Here is a 13,894-nt window from a genome sequence, read left to right as displayed (position 1 = left end):
CCTTATAAGAAGAGGAGGAAATTCTCTCTCTCTCTCTCTCTCTCTCTCCCCCCCCTTTCCCCCTCTCCCCGTCCCTCCCTCCCTCCCTCCCTCTCTGCATCCAGCAAGGAAAGGCCATGTGAGGACACAATGAGAAGACAGCCCTCTACAAGCCAGGAAGAGCTCTCACTGAGGCCCAACCTTGCTGAATGTTGATCTGGGGCTTTTGGCCTCCAGGACAGTGAGAAAAGTAATTTCTGTTGTTTAAGCCATCCAGTCTATGGTATTTTGTTATGGCAGCCAAAGCTGACTAAAATAGATTATTAATTAATAAGTAGTAAAGACCTGGGGAAAACTCTTAGAGTTGCATTTATTGGCCAAAGAATGGCCAAGTTTCTTCCCCTCCCTGAGCTATACAAAGGTACCTGATGACTGGGAAGTATGATGAAGTGGAAAGAAGACCTGACTTCTTGGCCGAGCCCTGCCCCTCACCAGCTGAGTCATCTTGGGCATGTCTTGTAACTTCTCCACTCCTCAATTTTCTCCACAGTATAAAATGAGGCATAAGAGATTAATATATTGATCTTTGTATAAAAGGGTTGAGCTACATGTTTGAACTGATGACAAGGCTGAGATGAAAGAGGAGCAGCAATATAGACTAAAGACCAAGAACTTAGAAGACAAAGTAGTTGGAGCCAGAAGCAACTGCCATGAAAAGCCCCTAGGTCTTTCCAGAGAGGTTGAGAAGGGTACTGGCTTTTCCACAGGAGGTGGAATGGAGGATTGAGTCAATCCCACCAGGTCTTAAGAGGCAGGGAGAACTTGGCTGTCATTTGGGTTACCAAGAGGTTTTGGCTATATGCTCCCTAAATCATCTTCTAGCTCTTGGGTTCTGTAATTTAATGATTAAGGGGAAGAAGAGGGGATGAGAAAAGAGGGAAAGAGGGAGGCTGAGGACTCATTTGTGCTAGAAATGAAATATATAACTGGTCTCCAATTCTCCTTTACTGCTGTAAAATACAGGGGTCTGTCTTTCTTCTTTCACCTATGTATTTCTCCACCTGTCCATGATACTCATTTTAACTTGATTGGGGTGCCCTGTCTGGGTCTTCAGCACTCCCTTGGATAGCCTTGGTCCTGTAGGTCATGGGAAAATGCTGTCCCTCTCACCTGTCTCATCTATACCTGCAGGGTATGTGTTTAATGAGGCTAACCTCTCAGATAAATGTTGGGTTCTAGCTCTGCTACCCACTACCATGTATGTGCCTTTGAGCAATCACTTAAGCACTCTATGCTACATGTCATTTTGCTTTTAAAATCTATTAGGCAGTGATAAACAAAACACATATCTCATATGGTTTTGAAGGATAATTAGAAATTCTCTTTAAATTTTGAGTCCTGTGGGAACAGGGACCATATCTTTCTTGTTCTCATGCTTAGCCTGTAGTAGGTTCTCAGTAATTGTTTTTAGAGTGAATAAAAATGGCTTAGCCTGGTGCCTGAAGCATAGTAAGTGCCCAAGAAAAGTTGTCTCTATATATATCTCCTTCTCTAGTGGTCATCAGTTGTTTTGCCTACCCAAAAGCTAGTGTAAGTTTATTCTATTTTTTTGAAACAAAGTCTCTATCTGTTACGCAGTCTACAGTGCACTAGGGTAATCACAGCTCATTGCAGCCTCAAACTCTTAGGGTCAAGCAATCCTCCAGCCTCAGCCTCCCAAGTAGCTGGGACTAGAGGCATGCACCACCATGTCAAGCTAATTTTTAAAACCTTTTTTTTTTAGAGACAGGATCTCACTATGTTGCCCAGGCTGGTCTCGAACTCCTAGGCTCAAGTGATCTCCTGCCTTGGCCTTCCAAAGCACTGGGATTTCCAGGTGTGAGCACCAAGCCTGGCCTGCCCAGTATCTATTTGTGCATTTTCTAGTCATAAGGCCTCCATTTTCCTTTGTAAAACTTATCCTTTCTCCTTCTCAGTTGTTGTGATTATGGGGGCTGACTCCATAGACCCACTCTAGGAGGTGATATGTGGCCCACACCCGGCCCAGCTGAGGCCAATGAGAGGCCAAATGTTTTTCTGGATCTAATGTGAAAGGGACATTGTCTTTCTATCGAGACTGCCAAGTTGGTAAAAGGTAAGCCTGAAGCTCCTGGTGACCATCTTGTCCATGTGGGAGGAATCTTCCCAGGAGTAAAGCCAAGAGAAAAGAAAAGCAGACTTGAGGGAAGGAGGGAGATGGATTCCTAATGATTTCCTTTAGCATCTGAATTCAGCCAAAAATAAGACAGTCTCTGTCCACAAGGAGCTTACAGATAGGTAAAGACGATGTGATCAGGAGGGTCAGGCTGCCATGGAAACACTAACACAGGCTACATAGCCAGAACTTTGGTGAGTGTAGGTAGGCTTCTGGGCAGGCAGGGAGAGACATCTACATAGAGATGGAAATGATTAATACGAGTTAGCCAGAAATGGGGCAGCGTGCGAGAAAGGGGAGAAAGGAAAACAATGCAGAGATGAAAAACAATAAAACAATGGCTGAAAAGCAAAATAGTATGGTGCTTTCAGGGAATTCAATATGACAAAAGCATACACAACATTTTCCCAAACATGATCTCATTTAATCCGACACTTTGAAATCTTGCACAATAAAAACAATGACCAGTTAGAATGTGTTCAGGTGTAAGTTAATGAAAACCTGTTTACCAGTGACTTATGCAATGAAGACATTTAATTACTTAGAGGTAGGCAATCCAGAGCTGGTACTTTGATTCTGCAATGTCATTAAGAATCTGGGGGCTGGGGGTGGTGACTCACATCTGTAATTCCAGCACTTTGGGAGGCTAAGGCGGGTGGATCACCTGAGGTCAGGAGTTCGAGACAGCCTGGCCAACATGGTGAAACCTGTCTCTACTAAAAATACAAAAATTAGCTGGGTGTGGTGGTACAGGCCTGTAATCCCAGCTACTTGGGAGGCTGAGGCAGGAGCATTGTTTGAACTCGGGAGGCAGAGGTTGCAATGAGCTGAGATCATGCCACTGCACTCCAGCCTGGGTGATAGAGTAAGACTCTGTCTTAAAAAATATATATATATGTACATATATGAGGGCTGGGTGCAGTGGCTCACACCTGTAATTCCAGCACTTTGGGAGGCTGAGGAGGGAAGATTGCTCGAGTCCAAGAGTTTAAGACCAGCCTGGGCAAGACAGTGAAAACCCATCTCTATCCCCCAAAAAGCCAAACAAAACAAATTAGCTTGGTGGGGTGGTGTGTGCCTGTGGTGCCAGCTACTCAGGAGGCTGAGACAAGAGGATCATTTGAGCCTAGGAGGGGAGACCGCAGTTAGCCGTGATTGTGCCACTGCATTCCAGCCTAGGTGGCAGAGTGAGACCCTGTCTCAAAAAAAGAAAAAAGAATCTGGGCTCTTCCTAACTTTTTGTTTCACCATTTTTGGCTTTTGGATGCTTATTATGCATGATACATATTACTTGTGGTATATAGAATAATGACCCCCCAAAATACCTACATTCTAATACCCAGAATCTATTAATATATTACCTTACATGCCAGAAGGGACTTTGTAGATTTGATTGAGTTGAGGATATTGAGGGATGGGAGCTTGGTAGCTCACGTCTGTAATCCTAGTACTTTGGAGAGGCTGAGATGGGTGGATTGCTTGTGCCCAGGAGTTGGAGACCAGCCCGGGCAACATGGTGAAACCCCATCTCTAATTAAAAATAAATAAATAGGCCGGGTGCAGTGGCTCACACCTGTAATCTCAGCATTTTGGGAGGCCGAGGTGGGTGGATCATGAGGTCAGGAGTTCAAGACCATCCTGACCAATACGGTGAAACCCTGTATCTACAAAAAATACAAAAATTAGCCAGGTGTGATGGTGCGCACCTGTAATACCAGCTACTCAGGAGGCTGAGGCAGGAGAATCACATGAACCCGGGAGGCAGAGGTTGCAGTGAGCCGAGGCGCCACTGCACTCCAGCCTGGGCAACAGAGTGCGACACCGTCTCAAAAAAAAAAAAATTAGCTGTGTGTGGTGGTGCACGTCTGTAATCCCAGCTACTTGGGAGGCTGAGGCAAGAGAATTTTCTGAACCTGGGAGGCAGAGGTTGCTGTGAGCCGAGATCGTGCCATTGTACTCCAGCCTGGGCAACAAGAGTGAAACTCCATCTCAAAAATAAATAAATAAATTTAATTAATTAATTTTTTTTAAAAAAAAGAAGCAGAGGTTAGAGAAAGATTTGAAGACACTGTGGTGCTAGCTTTGAAGATGAAGGAAGGAGCCATGAGCCAAGGAATGCAGACAGCTTTTAGAAGGTGGAAAAGTTCTGACCTCCAGAATTAAAATACAATATATTTGTGTTTTAAGCCATTACGTTTGTGGTAATTTGGCAATAGGAAACAAATTTCTCAGTGATGGTTGCAAGACAACTGTCACAGCTCCAGGTGTTATTTTCATAGCCAATGCAGGAAGAAGGGTTAGGCGTTTAAAAGGCAGATCCATGCCACATTCATTCCTTTTGTCAGGGAAGCAAAAGCATTCACAGGCATCCTGCCAGCTGACTTTCCCTACAAATCATTGAGAAGAACTTGGACAGAATGGCCACCTCTAGCTGCAAGGGAGGGTAGGAAAGTGTCTCACTTTCCAGTCTGATTTGTTTTGTAGATGGGTCAGTCCCTTATTAATGAAAGCATAAGTAGGTTGTGCTGAGGTGTAGAACCTCAGAGCATGTGACCGCAGGTGCCCTTCATCTGGGAGGAAGGGCCGTGGGAAAGTCTCGGTCCGATGTGCTAAGTGTCACTTGCCCTCGGCACACCAAGGCAGAGTGATTGAGTGCCTCAGAAACTGGGCTTTTCATAAGTGGGGGTTTTGGTATTTTTGGAAAGTAAGAATGGATATCCTTCTCTAAGGAGACCACCTGAGAGAGACTTTGGTTAGGGAGGGCTGATGTGCGCCTCCAACTAGAGTCAAACGGTCTCGTGCTCTCTCTGAGTTGATTCCTCCCTTTAGACATTTGTGGAGAGAGTGAAGCCTGCTCCAAAACGATAAGGAGTGAAAGCTGAGAAATTATAACCAGAGGAACGCTCTAGAGAACACAAAAGAGGGTCAGAACTGGAGTGGAGAGGGAAGACAGAAGTAAAACCATGTCTACTATTAAGGATACAATGCAGAGAAAGCGAGGCATTATTTTTATCAGCATTAACCTGTTTGGTAGCTCTCTTGTTAGGGGACAAGCTCCCATCAGTGAAAGGCAGTGATAAGATTGGTGATCATAGTCAGAAAGCTTGGGTAGACTCTTTCGCATAGGCTAGACATCCAGGCAAAGGATCTGACAATTGCGGCTTTTGGCAAAATATCAGAATCTTGCTGTGGTGAACCAGGAGGAATGCACAGCACTGGGGATAGCAAAGAGTGACTTTGGCAGGGAAACAAAAGCTAAACAAAAAATGTAAGTTGCCTTGGGTAGGGATCACCCTCATTGATACTGGCCAGACCATAAGACTGCCCTGTTAGTTCTGGTTGTTGGAGAGAAGTTTGTTTGTTGGAGCAGAGTTTCTAGAGATCTTTGTGGAGGAGCACCATCCTTGATTCCCGCCCCCACCTCCCATGGATTTACTTACATATATGCGTAGATATATATGTGCAAAGATGATCACTGCATCAATGTTTGGAAATTTTAAAAAAGCAGAAACAACCTAAATTCCCATTTGAAAGCCTTGGTTAAATAAATTATGCTATATCCATACAACAGAATACTCCGAGCGCATTTATGTTTATATGACTGATGTGGAGTAAGTTCCATGTTAAGGGACTTTAGCAAGATGCAGAGCAGTGTATAGAACTCAAATGGAACAGCTTCCATCGTGGGGGCTGTTGTCTCTGGAGGTGAGGACCAAGGTTTGGGGGAGGAAGGAAGACATATTTTTGCTTGTTTTGAATTTTGGTTCTTTTTGAGACAGTGAGACAGTCTCACTCTGTTTCCCATGCTGGAGTGCAATGGTGAGATCTTGGCTCACTGCAACCTCTGCCTCCCAGGCTCAAAGGATTCTCGTGCTTCAGCCTCCTGAGTAGCTGGGACTACAGGTGTATGCCACCATGCTGGCTAACTTTTGTATTTTTAGTAGAGGTGGGGTTTTGCCATGTTGGTCAGACTAGTCTTGAAATCCTGGCCTCAAGTGATCCACTTGTCCCAGCCTCCCAAAGTACTGGGATTACAGGCTTGAGCCACCATGCCCAGCCTGAAAATAATTTTTAACCAGATATATTGTGCCAGTTATTTATTGCTTTATAACAAATCATCTCAAAACTTACTGGCTAAACTAATATTGTATTTGGTTACAATTCTAAGGGTCAGAAATTAGAGCTGAACTCAGCTGGTCATTTCTCGTGTGCGTGCCTGGAGTCACACATGTGGCTGTAGTCATCTGGTAACTAGATGCGAGCTGAATGGCTTACGATGACCTCACTTAAATGTCTAGCTGTTGCTGCTGGCTGTCACCTGAGACATCCGTCTCCTACAGGTTAACCTGGGCTTCTTTGTACGATGCCAGCGTTCAAAGAGAGCAAGAGCAGACACTGCAAGGTTTCCTGAGGTCTAGACTCCAGAGGAGCTCATACAACACTTCTGCCACATTCTATTAGTCAAAGAAAGTCACAAGGCCAGCCCTGATTCAAGGATTGGCAAAATAGACTGCACTTCTTACTGGCAGGAGCTGCAAAGAATTTGTGGCCACTTTTAATCCACCACTTGCATATGTTGCTTTTTCCAATAAAAGATTCCACTTAATTAAACAACAAAAAAAAAGCTGGGCATGGTGGCTCATGCCTACATCCCAGCAGTTTTGGAGGCTAAGGTAGGTGGATCGCTTGAGCCCAAGAGTTCAAGACCAGCCTGGGCAACATGGTGAAACCCCATCTCTACAAAAAGTACAAAATTAGCTGGGCGTGGTGGTGCGTGCCTGTTGTCCCAGCTACTCCAGAGGCTGAGATAGGAGGATCAACTTAGCCCAGGATGATTGAGGCTGCTACTGTATGTACTCCAGCAAGGGTGACAGAGGGAGATGCTGACACACACACACATACACACACACACACACACACACACACACACACACAATGAATGCTATTTGTAATACATTCACAGGATCACAGGATTTTAAGAATTGGGTAGAACCTTTGAGATTATTATGAAACCTCCAAAGTTTATAAGTAAGGAAACTGAGGGCCAGAAAGCTGAAGTGTTTTGGAGAAAGTAACACAGTCAGTAGCAGCATCAGGAAGAAAACCAGGTCTTCTGACTTCTAGTCTCGTACTTTTAATTCCACAGTAGGGTTTTCTTTTTCAAACAAAGCTTATTAGTGATCTTTGATTAAGAAAACTTGACAGCAATTTTGTAGTCCTACTGTTCTTCTAGTTAAGAAATTAAGATTCTATTAACTTCAAAGATTCTTTTTATTACTATTATACTTTAAGTTCTGGGATACATGTGCAGAACATGCAGGTTTGTTATATAGGTATGCATGTGCCATGGTGGTTTGCTGCACCCGTCAACCTGTCATCTACATTATGTATTTCTCCTAATGTTATCCCTCCCCTTGCCCCCCACCCCCCAACAGGTGTGTGATGTTCCCCTCCCTGTGTCCATGTATTCTCATTGTTCAACTCCCACTTATGAGTGAGAACTAACTTCAAAGATTCTATCTCAAACAAACAAATGAAAGAAACTAAAGAAATAGTCCAAGCAATTCTGAGAAAAGCAAAACAGAAATCTATCTTATCTAATCTCAGTGCTGGTTTTTCTTTTTTTTAGGAAATCTAGTCTTTGTGTATCTGTGGAATGAATAATTTACTGAATCATAAATACATTGATCAAAATTGCTTTACAAAATTCTTTAAATTAGTCTAGGTTATTTTTCCTTTTGGCATATTTTTAAATCCAAAACATACTGCCAAGTATATTTAAGTAATCCTTATTGCTCCCACTGAGAACTTAGGAATTCTCTAACAGCTCTGCTTAGTCTTTAATTAATATAATCTTGATTATTAACTGTTGAATTAATGAACTTAAAGTAATTCAACAACTGTTTATTGTGAACCCACTGATTCAAAATACTGTGCTGAAAACTGTAAAGAACATAGGAAAGAAAACATGAACCCTCCTCTTAAGAAGCTTAAAGTCTAGTTGCAGGCAAACATGTATAGACCTAATTACAACATAAAGAGGAATGAATTAGATGCCATAAGGGAGGTATTAGCAAAGCGGAATGAGGGTATAGAAGAAAGATTATAGTAATGCCAACTGGGCAGGGTGGGAAAGGCTATACCATTATTTGTGGCAGAAAGGAGGAATGGAAAGACTTTCTTCTTTTTTTTTTTTTTTTTTTTTTTTGAGATGGAGTCCTGCTCTGTCGCCCAGGCTGGAGTGCAGTGGCACAATCTCGGCTCACTGCAAGCTCAGCCTCCCGGGTTCACGCCATTCTCCTGCCTCAGCCTCCCTGAGTAGCTGGGACTACAGGCGCCCGCCACTACACCCGGCTAATTTTTTGTATTTTTAGTAGAGACGGGGTTTCACCGTGTTAGCCAGGATGGTCTTGATCTCCTGACCTCGTGATCCGCCCCCCTCGGCCTCCCAAAGTGCTGAGATTACAGGCGTGAGCCACCGCGCCTGGACAAGACTTTCTATAGTTAGTGTGGTCTGTAGGATTTCCTCACAGAAAGTTAAAGTTGGGGAACTTATACAGCTTAAATACTTAGGATGCATGTCTGGGCTGTTGGAGCCCTCAGAACAGGTAGTCTCCCCATACCCATCCAAGAGGATCTATCTTTTGGTTCATAAAATTCTGAATTGAAGGATCTATTTAATTACTACTATGTATGAGTATCTGGATTAGATGGAGCCTACCAAACAATTAAAATCAAAGTTTTGGCATGCCAAGTAGGCAAAAACAGGCAAGGAGTCCTTTGAACAGAATTCTTTTTTAATGAGACTTGCTTCTTTTTGGGTTTGCTGACAAAGTAGGATATGTACTTTCATAAAAGAGAGGAATATACAGGAAAATCATTTCTTAATTTATATACATACATTTATTCATTTTTTTCTCACATTCATTCACTGACACTTTCTTTTGTGTTCAAAAACCACCTCAAAAGAAGGTAAAATGGCTAGGCAGAAGTTCCTCTTAAACAAACAAACAAAATCTAAAATTTGCCTGAATGTCAGTAAGAATGAATGGTAAAATACCTGTTCTGTTCAGTTTGGAATATAGGTCCATAAACTACTTCTCTCATAGCCTTGAAACCCTGAGAACAAGTTGAGTCAATGTGAGGATGGAGTTTTAATCAGCTATTCTTGCTTTCTTGATTTAAATAAGACTCTTATTTTATGAGTGCCTGTGTTTCAACATCCGGTCACTTATGATATGCAGGTGCTAATGGAGCAAAGGATGTATATCATTGGATAAATACGAACACTATATTTTTCTTGAGGGACAATACATATTCTCAGGACTGTTATTGAATTACATTTTACTAGTCCTAAAATATTTAGAGTTATGTACTTAAAAGATACAGAGCATAGGTATTAGATCCACACAAAGTATTTTAGTCAGTGGATGTTCAATGTAGCAGGTAGAGATGAACTTAGCATGTCTTGTAGACTGAACTGGGAACAGACTCTTCAGCCATAAAATGCACTTAACAGTCTATTTAATAGTGGTAAGGTCCTTGAAAATGCAATATCCATGCTAATCTTGCCTTTTTCTAAATCACAGATGAAAAATAGGTCAGTTAGGTAGAGCCTTCTCTTTCTATTTAAAGTGTGACATTTAATCTATTTAAACAACTACCAAAACTTTATTAATTCAATGTAAGAAAAGCATGCTGAGAAAGTAGAGAACTTTATTAAGAACACAAGATTTTCCAAAATTTGATTTGGGTGTCTTAGATCTCAGGACTCAATAACAATCTCTATGTGGGGGTTTCGATCAAATCAGTAGCAGCAAGTAAGGACCAGAAAAGAGCAACCCAGAATGTAATTAAATCTCACACTGTGAAATAGCTTAAAGGAACTATTTTACAAAAGGTTAAGAGGCAAAAATTAGAAAAGGAGCCTCCAGAGAAAGTTTTTCTGCTTCCTGATGCCTCTGGGGAAAATTCATTTGGGAAGTGAAGTATACACAACCAGAAAGCTTCCAGCAGAGAACAAACCAAGGAGTCAAATTAGTGTTTAATGTAACTAGATACCAGCTTTGATGCATTTCATTTAAACCACAACGTTCTGCAGAATTCTTTGGAGAAGAAAATGCAGAGAATCTGATGAATTGTAATTATGTTTCACTGGGGTCTATTTTGGAGAATGTTCACACTTTTCCAGCCCCTCTCATTTCTTTGAATAGGATTTAGTGCTTTCTGACCCCGCCCTTCCAATCAGCCCAGATGTTTACCTAGGGTAATGCAGTAGTTCCGTCTTTCCCGAGAATAGTTATAAAGAACAAGCACTCCAGTGTTTGAAAAGTAAACACCACAACAATATTCCACAACAGCTTTGGTTAGGGGCTTTGAAAATTTTTTTTTAATTTTTAAATTTCTTCTCATAGTATACTTTCTGTTTTTAAATTTTTAAAATTTTTTTTGTTTTTAATTTAATAGAGACGAGATCTCATTATACTGCCCAGGCTGGTCTCCATCTCCTGGGCTCAAGCAATCCTCCCACCTCAGCCTCGCAAAGTATTGGGATTACAGGTGTGAGCCACTGTGTCCAGGCATCATACACTTTCCTGGGTTGTAGATTTGGATGCTATAGTTGAAGGGAGAAGATGCTTTCCTCTTCTTAGCTGTCTTCTCTGGATCCTAAAGAAATCCTGGACGAGAAAGGGCACTTAGAGGTTATTTCTTTTGCTTAACTGACTACTGTAGATTCAATAACAGTTTAGTTCTGTTCAGTTCAGCTATTATTCCAGAAAACTAACTCCATCAATTATAGAAAATAACTTTTTATACATAGAGTTTTTACAAACCTGTCTTCACTACATATCCAGGAAGGATTATTTTCCTTTACACCATCAAAGCACCCAGGTTCTTTCCTTCATTTTATGAGAGTCATTCCAGTGATATGTAGTAGCTACTATTATTGGGCACATGTGGTATCTCATTTAGATTTTTAAATCCATGTTTCTAGAGGCAAAGTGCTGTCTTGACAATATCTGCCGTCTCCATTATCATTAAAACCAAACCCCAAACCTACTATCAAACAAAACGGTGATACAAAAATCACATCCTACATATTTTGTGTCCTGCCCCTCTCCTCAGCATTCATTTTTAGTTTGGCAATCTTTTATAACTTTGGTGAACAAAAGCAAAAACTCAAGTAAGAAGAAAATACTTTATTTTGTGTTTTACCCTGTTTCACTGGCATAGACTTTGATCCTTTACTATAAATAAAAATCTATTTCAAAATCTGACTTTAAATCTTGACATATTTACTGTAAATTTTACAAGTTGGAACCTCCTACTATCTTGATTTATATGATTTTAAAATGGAGTTCTTACCATTTCCCTCGGGAAGAATTTTTGGTTTGCATAGTTCTTACTGGCAGGTTGCTTCCTTTATGTTTAGCCCAAATTTTCATTTTCAAAGACCGTTTTAGACAAGTACCATGATAGCTGCAAGCCAATGGATCTGTGTGCCACATAATAGAGTGTGACAGTCCACTCAGTTGTGAAAGACACTGAAGATAAAGTAATAAAGCAGCATTTGTGTTATCACATTCGCTTTACAAATCTACTTAAGCACTGACCTAACAGTGTTTTTCATTATTGGGAATTATGGATGTTTATAATTGTCCAAAAATACATTGGGCTAAGTTATACCATATATCATAGATTTAAATTTAAATTCAAGATCCTGGGCTGAGAGAGTGCAGATTTGTGACACTCCTTGGAGGTTTGGGGGTCCATGAACCAATGAATACATTATATTGTCACATTAAAGAACTCTTTTTATCCATAAAGATGTAACATATATTTTTTATGATCCATAGAAACAAAATTATTCTTATATGTATGATTATATACATATATATGGTTGAACCATTCTCATCTGTATGTATGTATATATATGAGAATAATTCCAGCTGGCATCTGAAATTGACAGTAAAAATAACAATGATTATATTCTTCTGGACTGTGTATAAATTACTGGTGTAAGCTCCTTAAGGGCAGGCTATTTAGTCAATAAATATTTGTTGAATGAATGAGTATGTTCACAAGTAATTATAAATTTAACTTGATTTGCATCATTTAAACAATAGAAATCAAAACCACTCTCTATTCACAGTAGAAAACAATTCATTTTTAGGCCTGGTGTGGTGGCTCATGCCCGTAATCCCAGGACTTTGCGAGGCTGAGATGGGTGAATCACTTGAGCTCAGGAGTTTGAGACAAGCTTGGCCAATAGAGAAACCTCGTCTCTACTAAAAATAAAAAAAAAACTGGGTGTGGTGGTGGGCACCTGTAATCCCAGCTACTCAGGAGGCTGAGGCAGGATAATTGCTTGAACCTGGGAGGTGGAGGTTGCAGTGAGCTGAGATCGTACCACTGCACTCCAGCCAGGGCAACAGAGCCAGACTCTGTCTCAAAAAAGGAACGAAGGAAAGGAAGGAAGGAAGGAAAGGAAGGAAGGAAGGAAGGAAGGAAGGAAGGAAGGAAGGAAGGAAGAAGGAAGGAAGGAAGGAAGGAAGGAAGGAAGGAAGGAAGGAAGGAAGGGCGTATTTCTTAGCTCTTTCCACAGAAAGGATTAAAACCAAAAAGCAACCGAATAGCAATGAGCATCCTCAGCACATAGATTGTGGTCTTGAAATACCATTTCCTGCTAAAAGGAACCAGCGTTCTTGAAGAAATAGCTAATTACAGGTTTGGAAAATAAACATACAAAAATAAACCTGGAACATCTTGTTATACCAGATAGCAAGGAAACAATGATCCAAGTAAAGACTGCTATGTCATGTCAAAAGGACTGAGGAGCCAACTTAAAGAGACTCCCACTAGCCATGGGACACACTGAGCACCAGTAAGCACAGTAACTACACTGGATTGAAACACATCGAATGTGAATTGTCTGTCACATTCTCCATGAGTTCATAATACTTTTTTAAAAAATTGTCACCAAAGGGGAAGCTAATAAACCAACTCATTATTTTGAAACCTCTTCCCCTCCCCTTCCCTCTCCCTTTCTTTCACACACACACACACACACACACACACACACACACACACACGATCACCCTCATTTCAAACCACAGAACAGACTTATAGATGAAAGGAATCTCCTTTGGAACTTCAGAAACCAACCTCATATTTGGAGGAATCAAATTGGAATCAACTTAAAACTGAATTGTTTTTTTTCTTGAGACAAAACCGCTCTGTCTCTGAGGCTGGAGTGCAGTGGTGGGGTGATCTTGGCTCGCTGACATCTCTGCCTCCCAGGTTCAAGTGATTCTCATACCTCAGCCTCCCGAGTAGCTGGGATTATAGATGCACGCCACCACACCCGGCTATTTTTTTGTATTTTTAATAGAGATGAGGTTTTACCATGTTGGCCAGGCTGGTCTTTAACTCCTGGCCTCAAGTGACCCGCCCACCTCGGCCTCCCAAAGGGCTGAGATTCCAGATGTCAGCTACTGTGCCCGGCCTACTTTTAATTTCCTTTCTTCCCTCTCTCCCTCCTTCATTCCCTCCCTCCCTTCCTTCTTTTTTCCTTTCTTCCTTCCAATAATTCAATAAAATAAATCCTGCATGTACATCAATATTTAACTTCTAGGCCGGGTGCAGTGGCTCAAGCCTGTAATCCCAGCACTTTGGGAGGCCAAGGCGGGCAGATTAATTGAGGTCAGGAGTTTGAGACCA

This window comes from Hylobates moloch, unplaced genomic scaffold (assembly GCF_009828535.3).
Source record: "Hylobates moloch isolate HMO894 unplaced genomic scaffold, HMol_V3 SCAFFOLD_18, whole genome shotgun sequence".
NCBI lineage: Eukaryota > Metazoa > Chordata > Mammalia > Primates > Hylobatidae > Hylobates > Hylobates moloch.
This window is presented reverse-complemented; position numbering follows the sequence as displayed.